Consider the following 15,452-nt stretch of genomic DNA (forward strand, 5'->3'; position numbering starts at 1 on the left):
CTCTCCCCTGAGTTTGGATTGCAGAAAACAGGCTCTAAAGAAGGCACAAGGGAGATCTGTCCTCCCTCATGTAAGAACAGTGTTTAAGAGGAGGCTCTTACCCCAGATATCTGCCTTGGTGACACTGCAGCTGCTTGTGCCTGGCCATATCCAGGCTGTAACCTACAGGCTTAATATCCTTACTTGACCTTGGACGTGCCTTGACAGTACAGACTTCCTTGGTGACTGCTGGGCTAGCACTGATGTGGGTTACTACCACCAGACCTGCCCCTGACCTGCTGACTTTCCTTTTCAGCTTGACAGTGGACCTATCATGTTGGAATGTGTTTGCCTAGCTATCTGGATTCTGGCTGAACTTGGCTATACACAGCTCTGCTCATCCTGGATAGGAATATAGGGCCCTACATGACCTATAGCCATGCTCAGCTCTACTTCCCTTATGGAGCAACCTACTTTTCCCTTTCTTTAATATACCTCTGCCCATTCTTCCAACTACTGAGACTTAAAAATCCTGACCAGCCTCACCTGCAACTCCCCTATCAATTCCAACTAAGGGCCAGGAGCTGTATTTAACCTCAGCCTGGGGTAATCACTCCTTCTCTTAGAAATACAAGGGGATGGTGGTGTTCAGGTTAGGTACAGCCTCATCACCATGAACTTACCTCATGATCCGGATTCTTGGGAGCTACCACTCTCTCCTGGGCTTCCTTGTTCAGGTATCATCAGGTAGATGCTGCTCTGAAAGGTCTCTGCCTTCCTAGCCCTGGGGTCCCTGTCGGTTCCCAGGCTATGAGGGAGCAGCTGGCCCATACTGTGCCCTAGCAATTGTCTAGCTTCCCTTCTTGGTATGCCCCCATCTCCCTTTTTGCTGCTTCCACTTCAGCTATTTGTTTAAAACAAACAAAAATGTTTAGACAATTTCTAAGGCAGCTCCATAGACTCCCGAAGTAAAATGGAGTAACAGAGTAACCTAAGATTCAGACTATACAACACAACAGAAAGCTGTTCTGTGGATGCAGTTCTGTGATTTTTTTTTTTTCTTATTCCTTGTACACTGGAAGAATGCATAATTTCCGTATTTATTATTGGAAAAAAAAAAAAGCTGTATCTTGTAGAGATCTGCTGATGAGCTACATGTTCTCATGCACTGCATATTTAGTCACCCTTAAATTGAAGTAGGTAAGTTAAATTCAAAGACAGAATTACTTTATGCGTGGAAAACACTACATATTTATAAATATTCAAAGAATACTTCTGGAGGCTATCTGAAGAGCTGCAGAATTCAGTTTGAAGGATTTTTATTATAAAGTGTCCTTCAAACTCTTTACTCCTTATTAAGAGATGAATAGAGCTTCTCTGCATTCATGTATGCATTGCCATTGAATCAAAATGCACATAGGAAAACAGGAAAGTAAAATATTTTAGCTGCTTTGGGTGACTTGGAATGACTTCTGCATCATCCTTGTCCCTTGCGCAGTATACTGTATTTCTAGATGTCCCTTGATCATTCTGACATCACAGGTACCTACTTACTCCACTTCCAAATTCTGATTATGATTAAAGATGTAGAAGAAATCAAGGCTGTTATGTGTAAATTCAGTGCTCTGTGCTACTTGCCTACTATACAGTTCTTGTTACACACTTACTGTTTTCCTTGTGTATCTCTTTTTCCTCTAATATGGCAACATCACACAGGATACTACATGAGATTATTGATACGACCCTTCTTACAGGAAAAGACAAGGAAGATTTGTGTATGAGTGTTCCAGACAGTCTAGAAAATTAGTAAGATGATGCCACTGGACTATTATATGTTTTTCCAAATTCAATCTGAATGTTTTTCAAAACTGTGCAAATCTGAAAACTGTGATATTAAAAAAAATAAATCTATTAGGATAGATTTGCTTAGAGTATTATTTTTTCCACAGGAAAAAGTGTGTCTCAGACTTACATAGGACTGTGGGGACCAAGGATTTGTGAATAGTAGCAAATCAAGTGTGAACATATGGGTCTTGTTACTTATATGCAGTTCTCTTACTATTTTATATTTCTATCTACTACATTTTAGTATCTTATAATTTATTGATTTAATACACCTTTCAAGTAATATCAGTAAAAGGGTGTTAGAAGTTTTAATGCTATCAATTGAAGGGTATTACAAGTCTCTCGGGAACTGCAATAGTCTTCCACTGATGTTGCTGAAAATAGTATTATTTTATGGTTCTAAACCAGTTATCATCCTTTCCTGTACCTTGTGAGAAACTATCTGGTGACAATGTATAGTATAGGTAGGATAGGCTAATAAATGGTCCCAGAAAAAAATACAAATGACTGCAGGGGATTATGAAGGGCATACAGCCTCAAAATTGATTCAGCTATATCCAGTTTCATGTTGTGGTTTATCTTCTGGTTAATGATTTAGCTTTCCTTTTGCATGACATCAGTGCAAACACATTAAAGATCAGCGATGCCAAATAACAGACACAGGTTTAATTGCTTCATCTACTGTTGTACCAGAATGATAAATTGGTAAGCCAAGCTTGTTTGTTTGGCTCCTGGCTTTTCCTGCCTTGTCATGCAGTTATCTTTAGGCAAAAAGACTGATTTTGCACACATCTTCCACAGTTTATCTGATTACTCTGCATTCAAGGTATTTATATCCCAGCAAAGAAGATCTAAGGGACAAAAAGTATTGACACAATTAAAATCTGAACAAGACTATTGATACCAATAGCCTTAAGCAAGCACAAAGTTTGTGTTCATGTTACGATTCTGAAAGGCAACCTGTTGAGGGCTACATTTCAGGGAAAGCTGTTTCAACAGCTCCCTGCAAACTGAAAAGCACTTACAGGTTGCATATTTAGCAAATATTCAGGGCATACATGTGGTAAAGTAATAGATGGAAATAAACATCAAAAAGCTGTACCATAGTGACTTTTTAAATGTCTTAAAACTATCTTATAATAAGCCTGGTTTAGGGTTTTATGGAACTTTTGAGGAAGGCGGTTCAGTCATGAACTCACATATCATCTCGGGCACTCACAGCTGGTTCGATTCTGGACAATTAGATTTCCTTACCTGTGACACTGTTTCTCTTCTAGAGGGACAAACATCACAGGTAAAGCCTTGGATATTTTGACATGCAGTTTGAACTATAACTTGTATCAAAAAAGGTGATATTTTAAATTTATTACTTTATTTCTCAGGGTAACAGTGTAGATTTGTCTTACTACAAGTGCTAAAGATAAAATGACTAAACTGCTCCTTTAAAAATACCCTTTTCAGCACTAATATGCCACCATGACATTATGCAGCTCAGAACTAAAAAACCCTTTGTTTTCCTTCAAGTTAAGCCCTTGCAGCTCAGGAGCTCCTTATAAATTGATGTTGGAGCTCTAATGTGATTGTCATCAGTGAATCTTACAGCACCTGTGAGTAAAGCTGTCACATCTCCAAACAGTAAAATCTATCATTTACAGCAGGGGAGTGAAGAAGTGATCTGCCTCCTCTGTGTTCAAGTTTTGAGGGTGATGGATGACTATAAAACCTTCTGGCTATGCTTTCTGCATTGGCCTACTTGATACGGAATCTAATGTTGTGTGAGTTTGTATCAGATTAAGAGTTATGTAAAGGGTATGCGCAAACGTGGTACCCCCACCTAGGTTTATAATAATCTGTTTTGCAGCATGAATGTCAACATGGTATTAACCTTAAGGCTAAGCGATAGCCACAACCTGTAAAAGACTTGACCTTTTTAGTATGAAAGGGTTATTACGACTTTGTGTTGTATGTTCCGACTTCATGTTGTAGTTTTCTAAGGTTAATTAACACTAATATTGTTAATGATGATAGAAAAGCAGAAGACATATGGGACCGACAAACAAAATGAGTTTCTGTAGCTAGGGTGCTCCTTTATTGCTCTCCTTAGGGAAGGAAGAGTAATTTAGGAGGAAAAAATCTCGTCAGACATCAGAGTGCCCCTAACCTTTCTCACCACCGCCCTGCGAAGCACCTACAGTACCTCGTTTGGGGTCCGGGGTCGGTCCGGTACCGGGCGCACGCTGGACGGCAGCAGTGCAGTACTGCTTTGGTCCGTGCCAGGCTGCCCTCTGACCCGCTCCACGCGTCCTGTCCCCCTCTGACGGACACGTTTACTCAGGAGGGGCTCGGCGCGGTGCAGTGCATTGCCGGGGCCGGAGCCGGGCGAAGATGCAGCTCGAAGCCCGGGGCAGACTCTCTCCCGCCGGCCCCTGGGCGGCCGCGGCCCCGCCTGCGGGGCGGGGCGGGCGCTGCCTTGGCAGCAGCCGGGACGCGGCGAGCTGCCGGTGTGGCGGGGTGGTGGTGGTGCCGCCGCCATGCTGGGTGCCGCGGGCCCCTTCCTGCGGCCGCCCGGCGGATGCCGGTCCCCGCGGGAGCAGCGTGCGCATGGGGCGGCCGTCGGCGCCGCTCGCACTCGTTCCTCAGCGGCGGCTCCCGAGGAACGGAGGAGGAGGGTGGCCCCGGCCCCGGCGGCCGAGGCGGGAGAGGAGCCGCTCCTCAGGGGCATCTTCGAGATCAGCAAGAGGAGCTGCGATGTGGTGCTGAGCGCCCGGCGGCTCCGCTGGAGCCCCATCCTGCCCGAGAGCCCCACAGGTGGGACGGCGCTGGACAGGGGTGTCCCCCGGGGCCGGGCGCAGGACGCATCCGGGACCGGGTGGTGGGACCGCCCGGGGCGAGGGAAGGGCGAGATGGGCCTCTTCGGGCGGGGCACGGCAGGGAGAGACGCTTCAGGGGGGTATTACTGTAAAGTAGTTACAGTCGGTGGTGGCAGGCGGGTCTTCTCCCTTGAAGGTTACTGTGGTGATTAAAGAAGTTGTTCATAGCTCAATTGAAATATTGTATCTAGACCATCTCTTCCTGGCAAAAGCCCTTACTTCTTGGGGGGTGATGTGAAGAGGACAAAATGGGAGATGGTGTTTCTATAGTTTCCCAGTAAAAGGATTTGATTTTGTTTTTCTGCTGTATTAGCTTTTTCTCTGCTTACTCTCTTTGAGGGGAACATAAACAAGAGCACGTACAGGTTTTGTGAGATATGCCTGGGTTTTGTGATGAGGCTTCTGTGGCAGGTTGTCCTTACTTCGTGCCTTTCCAATAAGGCAACACACTGTGAAAACGTAAGGAAGGATTTCATCAAGTGGAACACATTATACACAAGAGTTTTAGAAGAAAATGAATGCTTCTTAAACTTACACAAATAGTATTTTTTTGTTCTCCTAGGAACTGTGAGAACATGAACTTACTTTCAAAACTACATACACACTCTTAAAAGTGCTTGCAGTGACCTCCCAGTACTCCGGTGAAGAAGAAATCAAAGCTGTGTTCAGGAATGCAGTTTCTGGGCAGCATAATTGCCTTCCGGTATCGTCGCATGGTTAGCTTGTCCTGGCCTAAATTAACAGATTTATTTTAGTATTTACTTTGGACAGAACTTAAAACTTCATATGGGTAAGATCCAGCAACCATAAACTCAGCATACAGAGAAACAGTTTCTTCTGTGTGCCAGTTTTACTATGTTAAGTTGCTCTTTGAGGTAGTCTATGTGCTGCAGAGGCTTGAGAGTGATGTGGAAACCTGTGATTCCAGTGCTGCTGCTGCAGGGAAATACTCAGATGCTCACAGCTGAAGCTGTTATGCTTCATTTCATGTAACTGTATTAGGATATCAGAGCTTCTGAAATCAAGCTACTATGGTGCCATGCACAGCTGTTGACTGTCATCCTCTGAGTAGCGTAACCACGTAAATGCAGTGTTGTGCTTGGACTTAGATACCTGCTTTTCAGCAGGACCGTTGGGTTCTGATGACGGCCGTGCTGATGTATGTACAGTTCTTCCTTTTGTGGAGCCAGCCTGGGTGCCTTAGTAATGCTGTTACACAATGCTGTAGCCTCTCTTCCTTCCCTTCTGGGATTAACTATAGGTCTCTGTGTATGTGATCTGAAGTGTGATTTATTAATTATTTAGTTCTGTGTGCAGTGCTCTAATGTTATTGCCACTTTATGTTCTGGCTACTTTAATGTAGCTTGAATTGCCATATAATCAGGTTCACAATTGTCTTTTAATTGCCACCAGTGAAGGATTTTAAGGTATAGACCGGAAGAATGAATTTCAGTGCTTCCAGGGATGGGGAACTTCTTTTTTTTTTTTTTTTTTCCCGTTTTTCCTCCTGGGAAAAATCCATTCTCTTAAGTTGCTACTTTGTGTAAAAGCTTTTCATCCTTAGATCTGTCATACAGATACTGGGAGCTTTTCTGTCTTACTTCCTGCAAGGTAATAAAGTACGCAGTGCTTAGTCGGCATGTTGCAGATGGCAGAACTTCAAGAGTCTTTTGGAAAGCAACATTGACAAGCTGGTGTCAATCAGGATTTGGGCTTTTACTACACGTGTATTAAATATATGCGAATACTTCTTTGCCTCTGACAATTTGGTTTTGTACTATGTAGCATTGAGCTGCTAAATATTTTGGTTTCTGAGAAGCTCTTAATGTCCTACTTCTTTACTAGCTTCAGTGGAAAAGGCAGTGGTGTCTTCCAAATCTTGGGTTTTTCACTGAAGTCTGTGGTAAGCTATAAGTTCTCAATATAGGATTTCCAAATTCTTAAAGATAAAGGGATTTTCAGTTCCTCTGTTGTTATAGATGCCACTGCTATGTCATCTGTGGCTTTTTCCAAGGGCTCTTTGAGAATGAAATAATCTTAAAAGGAAATCTGTTGGGTTGCTCCTGAGACCCTTGTATCCTTCTGGCTACACTGTGATGGTAACACAGTGGCCTACCTGAGCAGCAGTCAGAACAATACTTGTGACTCCTTCCTTTGTGACTGCAGATGAGCTGAATAGGAGCTGAGAATTTCATCATGTAGGGCCTATTGCCCTCACAGGGATGAATCCAGCAGGTGTTTTTCCTTCCATCTTGGATACAGTAGGTCAGGGTGGTTTTACCTCTGTAGTTGCAGAAGTAAAATACAGATTTTGGAGCTTGTATGCTTTTCCCCTCCTGCATTCTTGGATCCCAGTAGCAATTACACTGGGGTGTTGCAAGTGTGGGACACAGGTACTGGGAGGAGCTGTCTGTGTTATGGTCTCTGTGTAACAGAAGTACAGCAATACAGTGTTCAGGCCAAGCTGTCAGTAGGTACAGGAGATGGTCAGTGGCTGTCTCAACAAGTCTATTCAACTGGGATTTGGCTTAAGCATACTTTCTCTGAACTCAAAGCTTCCTAACATAGTTTGCCTTAGGCTCTAAGAGGTCATGTTGGGTCATCGCACTTTGTCGGTGATGCTAAATGTCTCCTGCTTGGACTTGTATGTAGAAATTCTTCCTATTTTAGGAGAAAACCTTTTTTCTATGGGAGTCACTCCTGTCTGTAAAGTCAGAGAACTACCAGGTAGTTGCTTTCTCCACTTTTCCTTAACCTCCCATCCCCAGTAGTTTCCCAGAAGTATTCCTGTCTGGTTGAAGTCATCATTGTCATCTACGGTTCTGCAGTTCCCATCGTATTTCTTACGTGGCTGAACCCAGGATACTTGTGCAGCTTGACTTGTTCAGCTTCTAAACAGAATCATAGAACGGTTAGGGTTGGAAGTGCCCCTAAAGATTGTCCATTTCTAATCCCCCTGGTGTGGGCAGGGGCACTTTCCACCAGACCAGGTTGCTCAAGGTCCTGTCCAACCTGGCCTTGAACACTGCCAGGGATGGGGCAGCCACAGCTTCTCTGGGCAACCTGTGCCAGTGCCTCACCACCCTCACAGGGAAGAAATTTTTTGTAACGTCTTAAGTCTCCTGTTCGCCAGCTTAAAACCATTCTCCTTGTCCTGTCACTACGTGCCTTTGTAAAACGCCTGTCTCCATGTCTCTTTTAGGCCCCTTTAGGTATTGGAAAACTGTTATCAGGTCTCCCTGGAGCTTTTCTTCTCCAGGCTGAACAATCCCAACTCTCTCAGCCTGTCTTCATAGGAGAGGTGCTCCAGCTTAAAGTTCCAAAGCAGGTAACATCTGCTGTGCCTGGGCTTGATCATTTCGCACTCACTGCATAGTTCTGCCCCATTGCATTGTTTCTGTGGAGCTTTTGGCAGCATGATTATCAGGCAGACTTCCTTCTTTACTCTCTCTTTGATTTCTGCGGCTTCTGTCTCCTTGAGGTTTTAGGCTGCCAGTGCTCACTGAGGATTTTTGATGGCTTTGTTTTTTGTTCACTCTCCAGACCTTATAGCAAGCTCCCCAGCAACCTCTTCTATGCTTTCAAATAAGCATGACCCGTTATGAATTTTGCGTTCTCTGTTATAACAAAGCTTTGGGCAGGCCACTGGAAGTGGAGCCTGAGGGAGTGAATGAGTTGAGCAGGAATGGGGGCAGTGCAAGGCATGGCTTGGCTGCCCCTTCCAAAATGCTGCAGTTATAGACTGGGCGTGCAGCTCAGCTGAGCCTTTTCTCACTGGTGCCAGATAGCCTCTGACTCGTAGCTGGTTGCTTGCTTTTAACAATGCAGTAGGCGTTGCAATGAGATGCAGAGCTCACACTCAGTAGCTAGTAGCTATTTCTCTAGCTTCTTTCTATGTGGCTTTCCTATGCTATAAATATAATCATGGAATGAAGAAAAAACAAGACTTTTCTCTTTAATAATCTACCCCCAAACTGTAGTTTCTCATTTTGGATGCTACTTCAAAATCATAGGAGAGAAAGCTATCTTAAGTACTTATCTGAATATTATATATGATTTTTAGAAGTTTCCAGAAGATAGTAAGAATGACTGAATGATGGAAAAAAATATTTACATTTAAGAACAAATGCTTGAAATGTTTGGGTTTTGTGTGTGTGTGTGTTACTGAACTTTAAAAACTAAGGAAATGTAGGGGATTAGCAGCGGTTATGGGAGTTATTTGTATTTTAGAAGTTTCAGTTCAAATAGTGTTAACCCAGTCATCTTTATGCTGTTGTTCCAGTATGTTTTGAGCGCTTAAATGCTCATGCTTCTTTAAAACCTTTAGCATCCTTTTAAAGATTGCCACAGATTTTCCCAATTTGCAATCATTGCAGGTTTTCAGCACATTTCTGTCAGATAGGAAATGGATCAAAACTGGCACTTGCTCAGTGTTGTACTAGTATGTGATCATTATGAAAAACTTCATAGTTTCTTGTGTGTGTACTGTACTTGACTGAAGTGTCTAGGAAGTTGTTCTCTCAGACTGACAGCATGTAAGCTAGACTGAGTATTTGGAGACTAATAATAATTGGCTAAAACTTGCTTTTTAAATGTAAAAAATTGAACATAATATTCTAAGTTAATTGACTAATGAGAAAGTAAGATCTCTGGAGCAATCCAGAGTTTACTATATTATTGAATATATATTTTGCTAATGAAGTAAAGATCAATGTGGTGTTTAATCATACTATTCTTACATATAGTGTATTATAGTTCTTGTTCATGTCATCTAAAATACAGATTTGTAAATATTGTATAGAAGTGCAGCAATTAGGAAAAAAACGACTGATGTATTTCAACAGTGAAAGAGTTAGCAGTAAAGGACTTAAAATTAATTCCGAGTGCATAGTGGCCTGCTGCCAAGGCTATTTAGGAACAGATGTGGCTGAAATAGATACCAATAGTCTGTTTGGGATCTCTAAAGTAAGACATCTGTCAGTCTATCGGTCGGTCAGGAATAATGGAAATGGGAACTGGCTGTTACGAAATGGGAATGACTGAAGTTCCACATTGGTGAAATTCAAAGGTTTTGATTCTACTTCTGATGTGTGCATGACATAGTTTCTGTAAGTGACTTATCTGTTGTCCAAATAGGAGCATTGTTTTTAAGGAAGAGACATAAAAATGAGCAATATGAAGTGTAACTGAAATGCAGTTGTACATGTATCACATGAATATATGGATTTAAGATGTAAATGAAGGAAGAAAGCATTCAGTTTTAAACAATCCCGTAATGCTGAACTTGTCTTACAAGTGGCTTACAAGCCTTATTTTTCAAGGAAGTCCATAAAATTAATGTCTTAGAGAAATGCTGCACAACACTGAAAAAATTTACTATTTTATTACTTTTTGTGAAGAATGCAACATATTTAAGGAAAAAGGGTATATTAATACAAGGTTTCAAAATTTATTCTATATTTCAGGTGGCTTTTAGACATAATGTCTTGATTCTCTGTGTGTCTTTTATCCTTTATCAGCAGATCAGTTCATTGCTGCATGTTTGAGGAACCATTTACATGGTTTCATGATTTTTGGTGGTTTTCTTGTATTTCACGTGTTTATGCACCTCTCTGCTTATGTTGAAAGAATGTGTAATACTGGCTTTTATTTATTTTATTAGACATCCATGTGTGGATGTCTAATAGTGGCCTTTCTGTGTACTTAAATTCTCTACTTCCAAAAAGACAAGTCAGATATTTAAATCTTCACTCCAGAAAATGCTGTGCTTTGTGTTGTTTTAAAGCTGTTGTAGTTCATAAACTGGCAAGTTTTAGACTTGTGCAAAGGTGATGGATTTTGTTTTTGTGGTTTGGTTTTTGCTCTTCAGTTCTCCTGTTGCATTAGGTAATAATTGGGCATTGCCATGTACTGTTGTTATAGGTAAGGTGGTGCTCTGCTTCATTCATCTCCTCTGCCTGCTTGGCAAGCAAGGGATGGTGGCTGGCTGGGAGCTTGGCATGTCATTGTGCGGTTGGCACACCAGTAACAACCCAGATGTAGCTGGTGCTGGTTTCTGGCTGCTGAGCAGGCCAATTGGAGAAAGATAGGTTGGGATCAAGGAGCAATCAAGAATATCGTGGTGAGGGTGAGCTGATATATTAAGAGAGTGTAAGGGTTTTGGTGAGGTGCCATATGGGTGTGGGAGGGATTTGTGGGTACTGTGGAGAGGGATATTAGTGAACAGAGGAAAAACTGTAGCTGTTGCTGAGCAGATAGAAGACATGCAGGGTGGTGCTATAGGGTGTGAAATCAGCGTGATTCAGGGTAGGGAAATCTCTGGAAAGTCAGACACAATAAGATGGTGAGGTAAAGAGGTAGGATTCAAGTTTGTTTTTAAAAAAAATGTATGCTATCAAACTTCCATAATTTTCCTGTTCTAGAATAACTGCCAGCTCTTTTGATTATGCTTTTTGTGCAAAGGTGCGTTAGAGGAAATTGGTGGTCTTCTATATCATGATAGAAAGAATCCAAAAGTGTCTATTAAAAAAAAAAAGGTTATATACTAACCGATCTTTGCTGCCCACATTAGTACTATTTTCAGGTTTGTGATAGTGCTACAGGTCTGACTCCCTTTCTCAGTGTAAATTAATGTTCTTTTAAAATCATTAAAACCAGTATGCAGTCAAATCCCTACCTGTGTCTTGTATTTCAGTTGCTGAATTGTTCTGTTCTTCAGCCTTTGTAAACCACTTTCTTTTTTTAAACTCCTTTTCATATTCTTGATGTTGTTGCAATCTTTTTTTGTTTGCCATTTTACCATATCATCCACAATTTGTACCCCTTTACAATATGCCTTTATAGCTTTTCTGTTGCACCAAATGTTGCCAATTTATCTTGTCTTTTGAGTGTAGTTTACTGGAAAATCTGTGTTTTCTTTCGGGCAATTCCTTCAGTTTAGAGGCAGTGCTCTGTAAGCATCCAAGAAGCTACACAGTTCCTGAAATCCTTTCCTACTTTATTTATTTATTTATTTATTTAGATGTCTGTAGGAAACAAATACAAACCATGATGAATAGCTTGGTCACTCAGAGTTGGAGATTGCTGTCTGCTTTCTCTGTGGCTGTTTCTCTCCCACAACTGTGTGCGATAATTGTGGGGATCATGGTGCTTACTTGGGTCTTCCATATAAACTTACTTCCACAGTTGTAACTTCATGGTAATAAATGGGTTAGAATTCAGAAAGTGAGGCTCTTTAGCATTTTTTATTTTGTATCTTGGCCAAAGACACGCTCAGATTAAGGCATTGCTATCTTTACAGTTACAAAATAGAAATAAAAGTAAAGCAGGAAAGTCTGTCATCTGCTCTTGTTGTATTCAAAATAAGCAACTTACATAAACAGTTTTTGTTGTAGATATCTTATTTGTCAAGTAAGTATGTTACAAAAGCAGCAGGTAAATAATAGATACTGTTGCTATTATTCAAACCCCAAACAAATACATGTTACCCAGAAGGAATCCCTTTCTGTTTGCTCTTTATTTAGATATATCCAGCTATATTATGTGCTGCCTTTAGAAGAAGTTTTTACTTCAAAGCATTTAATACTCTAAAAATATTTATATCCTTCTTAGACAATTTATGAAAAAGCCTAAATGGCTGAAAATCTGAGAACATAAACCTGAAGAACTGAGTGGTCTTTGTGTACCTTAACATTAGTGGGTCGTGGAACTAATGTTTTTCGTTCAAGGAAATCAGTGGTCCTGTTTTTTATGACTTATGTTGTAACAGTATGTGCAGACAAAAAACCATAATGTGTTGAGTGTCTGATATGTGTATTACCATATTGCCATAAGGAACTGCTATTATGTTAGACACCAACTGATTTCATGATAGTGTTGGATTTCTCTCACATATGCTTATGTTTTTGTACAGATGATCCTTTAGGAACATCTGCTAGTTTTGCAGTGCTATCTGCTGTTTCCTTTCAAATTTGACCTTTTTGTCATTTACTACTGGGACTGCTATAGAATTGCATTATGCTGAGATCCTTTTCTAAATTGATTCCTGTCTCAGACATTAACTGTCAATTTTTTGAGTTGTGTTTCACCATTCAAAGGCATAGTACAGAGCTGAGTACAACTGTAAAGTTAGTAAAGTAACTTTCTAAAATACCCATTAATAATGTTGTTTTTTTTTTTTTAACTGCTGACTTTAAATAAGTGACTAGCGCTTCCTCCTTCCAATTGTTTAGGCAGTCGCAACAATACACTAGACTAAGGGTAAGGATGGTATTTCTCAAACTATTTCACTGGCGAAAAAGTTTTGGAATTGTCTTCTTGCAGCTTAGGAACCCTTCCTTCTTTTGTTGGAGTGCAGATAATTATGCTTTGGGCAGTGATACCAATTTATGATAACATCGTTAAGCGTAGCTGAATAAGTGAAAATGCATGTGGCACTGCAACTGACAGGAAAGATACGACCCTGTAAATGCAACCAAGGATGACTTCTTAGTGTGGTGGAAACTCCTCGTGTATGAATTAATGAAGATGTGTTATAATCTCTCTTTCACATGTAGATGTTATCTGGGTAACTGGATTTTATGTAGTTATGATGGAGAGTTGAAAATATCAGTATTTCCTATTTCTGCACCCTGGCTGAGCATAGAAATCCTTTTTGTAGGACTTCAGATTTCGCTATCAGGCTGTTTTGCTATGGCACTTTGCAGGAAAAAAGGCATGTTGATTGTTCTGTAATTTGGAAAAGTGGCTCATTACTTTGCTGAGATACCCTCTATGCTTGTATAAAGATAGTTACTTTCACATAATACTGTTTGTGGTTTTAAAATTTGAAGTGCATTTAAGCATGCATGAGACTTCATATTTTGAAAAATAATTAGGCTTCTGGTATTTCTTTAGGTCCATGTATTGATATACGTTTTCATCTCCTTATGCCTTTTTACTCCAAAGTCTATTAATTCCAAATGTGATTCGGACTTAAAAGTAATTGGCTGTGTAATTTTCAGTGATGATGCTGCTAAAGGAAAAGAAAAACCCAGTTAATACATTTAAAATGTATTTGTGGCTTCCTCAATTGAACCTGATTATTTTCTATGAACAGGTGTTTGTTTTTTCTTTTTTAATCAGAGTATGCAGACTAAAAAGGCACTATTGAATGAGAACATTTTGCTTCCTATAAGGTCACAAGGTAACTTTTCATATTGCATTTCCCCATAGAGTCATAACTCCTAACCCCACGTAAGTTCAGAGGGGCAATAAGAAATGTCCCACAAACCTGGAAGCTTTGTGATGCTCTTTGGAGAAGAATCAGTCAGCTGTGTTTCACAAAGTATCCAAGTCCTCGTTATTTAGGCACAGTTATCACGACTGGCTTGTCTATGGTGTAGGATAGTATTAACTGGGTTTAGCTTTTGGGAATGAGTTTGGTGCTTGGATTTGAGTGCATTTGTTTGAAGCCTTGACCTGTATTTGTATCTTTATCATGCTCTTAAGTTGGAGTGTTTATGCTTATGTGGAGATTGAGAGGGTGCTTCTTACATTATTCCTTCCCCAAATTTTCCTAGTTTTTTTTTTTGCCCCCCTCCCCTTTTTGTTTATATTTATTCTTTGATGGGTATGCATTTGTTTAATAGATTTTGTGTGTGTGTGTGATTTATGTTTGTCACCTTAGCTGAACATTGTAAAATATTTCAGCATGGTTTCTAATGTAAATGCTAAATATTGAATGTTATTTTGTGAATGTTAGAGATTAAATGGAACACGGTGCAGAACTGGTGTCGAGCTCTTTATGTGTATCTGACAAAGACAACAAAGCTCTTAGCAACTTTGAGATTGTTGCAATAAATATGTAAGCCCTTAAATTGCAAAACCAAGAAAATGTTTAACCCACACTTAATTTGGAGGTTTTGTAGTAGTTTGTAAGCCAGAGCATGTAGAACGATCTTAAGCCACAGTGCTTGATGTTTGTAAAACTGGAGCTTAGAAACTAGAGCAGATCACAAATTATTCAAATAACCCCAGGATAACTTGTGTAAGAATTAAAAATTACTTTCTATGCCCACCATTGGCTTTATTTTACAAGGAACAATGAGCTTTCCTTACTAGTAGTATGGATGCTGCTGTTTTGTCTTGTGATCTGTCAGTGATAGCAGACAGGGAAGTTTGTTAAAAAAAAAATCCCCAAACCCAACAACCCAAGATAAAAGGTGTTTTAAAAGTAGATATTGTATGTCTGAATTTTTGTGTCAGACTTGCTGTAAGGCATTTGATGAAAGAAAATTCTGCTGCTTATGTTTAAGATCTGGTGTGCCTTCCTCCCTCCCCTGGCTGCTTCTTTAGTTGCAGATGTAGGAATATTTTAAATCTCTGACAAAAAAAAAAAAATGTGCAGAAATTTGGTTTACTTCACAGTTTTTAATCTAGTGTGGAGCTGTTTCTTGCCTATGCATTGCAATTTTAAACAAATGGTCAGTTCATGAACAGAATTCAGTGCTGAACTCTGAATTCCCTGGCTTTTATCTATTTAGGTTGTGCAAGATGGTAGTTACTTAGATGGTTTTCAGTACAGAGTAGTTGTCAGTTTATTTGAACTGTGACAATATATCTCTTCTGTCAGTCCATACACCCAAGTGAATATAGGAAAGCATGCTTTGCGAAGCTCAGAAAATGCAAAGGAACAGATGTTATGTACTGCACAATTATACGTATCCTGGAAACAGACCTTTACACAGTGCAGACAGCCTTGGAAAAATAAAATGTGAC

At 40.4% G+C, this 15,452-nt stretch overlaps 1 protein-coding gene across 2 annotated transcripts in view; it reads left to right on the forward strand.

Moving 5' to 3' along the window:
- Positions 1–4,510: 4,510 nt before the first annotated feature.
- Positions 4,511–15,452, forward strand: part of CERKL (ceramide kinase like) — a 55,420-nt gene continuing 44,478 nt past the window's right edge. Inside the window, exon 1 of one of the 2 annotated variants that reach the window (XM_062640563.1) lies at positions 4,511–4,632. The gene's annotated coding sequence lies outside the window, so the exon portion shown is untranslated. Of the gene's footprint in view, positions 4,633–7,895; positions 8,023–15,452 lie in introns of those variants that run through there. The other variant, XM_062640564.1, reaches the window with a different exon arrangement.

The sequence above is a fragment of the Pezoporus occidentalis genome, unplaced genomic scaffold, assembly GCF_034315485.1.
Source record: "Pezoporus occidentalis ecotype Australia unplaced genomic scaffold, CSIRO_AGI_Poc_V1 ctg66, whole genome shotgun sequence".
NCBI lineage: Eukaryota > Metazoa > Chordata > Aves > Psittaciformes > Psittacidae > Pezoporus > Pezoporus occidentalis.